Raw genomic sequence first — 3245 nt, forward strand, 5'->3', positions numbered from 1 at the left:
GACTATTTCGTGGATCTTTCCTTCCTTTAATTCGGCAAGGAACAGATCCCACGACATCTCCGGGAGATTTACTATCTCCTCGGCAGATTTAAAGACTTGCCGGAGCACCTCAACTGAGGATGCCTCCGCAATTTCGTCTTTGACGGCCTCGAACACCTCGTTCGAAGGCCCGTCCTCTTCATTAGAGACTGATCCAAAGGTCACTCGTTTAGACGTGCCTTTGATCGTCCTAATCTGTCGGGTACTCGTTCTTCGAGTCACCACGACCTTTTTCTGGGAAGCGGGTGCCGTTGCACTCCTGGCTAACGCACCCCTTCCAACCGCACCAGGCTCTTGGCACTGTGCCAGTTTATGCGACGCATGACTTCTTGTCAGCTCGCCGTCTACTGCCACAGGCTCTCGCATCTATGCAGGACATTCGGACGCATGACTACTTGTCATCGTCCTTTTCACTACCTCAGTCTCCACGAGCTGGGTGGGACTTAATGACGATTGACATCCCGTCAACGCACCCTCAACTGTGTTTGACACGACATCAGTTGCTACGCCTCTCGCAGAAGCACATCCTTTCTGGTGTCCTGCTTAGAGTTCGCAACTGTGCGTGTACGCCAGTCTATCCACGATTAGTACTTTGCCAACCATGGCATGCCTAGGATGCGGTCATACGGACTCTCCATTCCTAGCACTGTGAACTTCTCTTTATAATAGAAGTCACTAAAGCTGAAGGCGTGTTCTACCTGAACTCCTTCAGACTTAACGAGCGCGCCGTTCGCTAAACGAACGGTCGCTCTTCTCGCCTGCCATCCTGGCAAAGCGACTCAAACATCGCCGGTCTCTTTCTTAGAGCCGCGAGTTTTACAAAATTTTGTGGTGCATCCGAATCCACTTGGAGGGTCATCGCCTGGTCGTAGCCTCTCACATGAGCGCTATAGACCAGCAGGATTGAGGTCCGAAATTTCGAGACCCTCAGGGACTCTGCTGCCCGTTTGTTCTACAACTCTGAACTTAGGGGTAGCTTCCGAGTTCGCGTTAGTAGGGCATTCGCCCCTACTGCGCTCCTGCATTTCCCGACCCCTCAGTAGTCGATGCAGATCTCATGCGTCTCGTACGCTAATTCTTGCCATCGCCCTTTGGAAGGGAGTCCTCTTGCTGGGCGTCTTCGCCCCAGCAGGGACCCTGGCATAGCAGCGAGCCATCATATGGCCGCGCTTGCCACATTTAAAACGGACAACGTCTGCATTGCCCAACTACATGGGGTTGGCATCTGACCTCTCGGCCGACGGCTTATACCAAGCTGTCGCAGAGGCACTGTTGTAGGATTGCTCCTCAACCAAGGCAATTTGGATTGCCTCTTCCATCATCGAAGGCACCTTTCTGAAAAGGGCCTGTCGCGATGGGCCATACCGAAGTCCGTTCATAAACGTGGGCATCTTAATGTGCTCCGGAATCGGACCTATGGTAATGGATGCCGACAGCGAGCGCATCTCTTGCACATACTCTTGCAGAGATCGCTGCGCCTGTCGCGCTCCAAAGAAGCGCGCCTGAAGCAACACTTCGTTGTTCGGCGGCTGGTACATGGCGCGAATCTTTTCCTTAAAGATCGCCCATGAAGGGAACGCTTTTCTGTCCGCCATAAGCGCCGAGTAAGCCCACTCTGAGGCCTTACCGCGCAGATGCGACATGGCGTACGACACCAATCGGCTGTCGTCTTCGATGAGCTGGGTGACACCGCATTGCTCCACGGCTTAAAGCCAGTGGACAATCGTGTGCGCCGCAGTTCCATCGAATTTGGGCGGGTCCATCCAAATGGGCCCCGGCTGATGCGGCTGGGCAGAGAGCATCTCAACAGTCCTGTTAAGAGCCTCGCTCCGAGCCTGCTCATGCCTCAGCTCATCCTGAGTCTGAGTGACAGACTCCGCCGCCGCATGTCTCTGTGCCTCGGACGCGGCTCTCCGCCGTCCGAGCACGAATGCCTCAAACTGCTCCAACTGAGCAACATGTTGCTCAGAAGGACTGCCCAGGAGCCTGGCCAGGGCTTGTTCACCACGTCCTTGCGCAATATGCCCTGCCATGTTCGGAGAGGTGGGGGCAAGTGAGCGTAATCGATGTTGAGGCTCATCTTCACGTACACACAGAGATGCGGGTCGTGCGAAGGGTTTCAAGTGCTACCAAGTGTAGGCGGGCACGTCGTAATGCGGCCACGCTCCTACTTAGACACACACCCTCGCACAGCAAGGAAGCGATTTAACCTGCTTTTCTTGAGTGCAGTGAAGTAGTTGTGGCGGGCGCGTTAGCGACCTCATCCAACACACCAAGTACTTTGATTAAGAGTCGTCGCGGGAGCGGTTACCCGGCTCCTCGTAAGCACTAATTAAGTAGAGAGTATTTTCAGACTGCTTTATATTTAATCGTATTTAATATAAATACCTTTTTTATTAATTAAAGTGTCATCTCTATAGATAACACTTAATATGTATTGCGAGCGTATCTTTCTAGATACCTCGCGTAACGGATGGCGCTAACCGTCATCATGGATGGCGCTAACCGTCATCATGGATGACGCTAGGCGTCATCCCTCCTAATGTGAATGCACCCACGTGCATCACATACACAAGGGTTGGTCACAAATGTGCACCACACCCGGGTGTTGGGTCTAATTACTATAATTTAGTTATTGACCATCCCCTAAAGTACACCAAGTGTACTTAACGGGGACTGTGTAACATTAGAGCAACTTTAGCCCGTTACATGAGGCGTCCGATAATCTTGCAGCGTTTCCGGAAGCCAGGGCGTTAAACCAGTCGCAGAAGCAGCAGATTTCGGACTTTTCAAAAGGTGGAGCACTTCCTTGATTGATTTTGAGCACCATAATGCGATCAGATCCTGCTTTTCTAGCCATAGGACAGAAAAGTTTTTTGCACATAGTAGCCAAGTTGCAAGAGCATCATTCAGGCTTGCACCCGTAGAAGCAACGTCTCCTGGAGCAAGTTCTTAATAAACTCGTATCTATTTCAAGCACATCAATAAATGATCCAGCCTTAGTGGCTACACGTGAAGGCCAAAAGGATCAATGAATACCAAACGCGATCCGTCAGCATTTAAGTACATTAAAAGGACAAGGTAGAGGGCCACAAAAACGAAGATGCGGGGCCTGCGATCGAGAAGGTCACAACAAGCACACGTGTCGTCAAAACCAAAGTAAATACTAACGCTACGCCGGCTAATGCCTTCATTGCGGTAAATCT

The sequence above is a fragment of the Bremia lactucae genome, linkage group LG5 (assembly GCF_004359215.1).
Source record: "Bremia lactucae strain SF5 linkage group LG5, whole genome shotgun sequence".
In the NCBI taxonomy this organism is placed as follows: Eukaryota; Oomycota; class Peronosporomycetes; order Peronosporales; family Peronosporaceae; genus Bremia; species Bremia lactucae.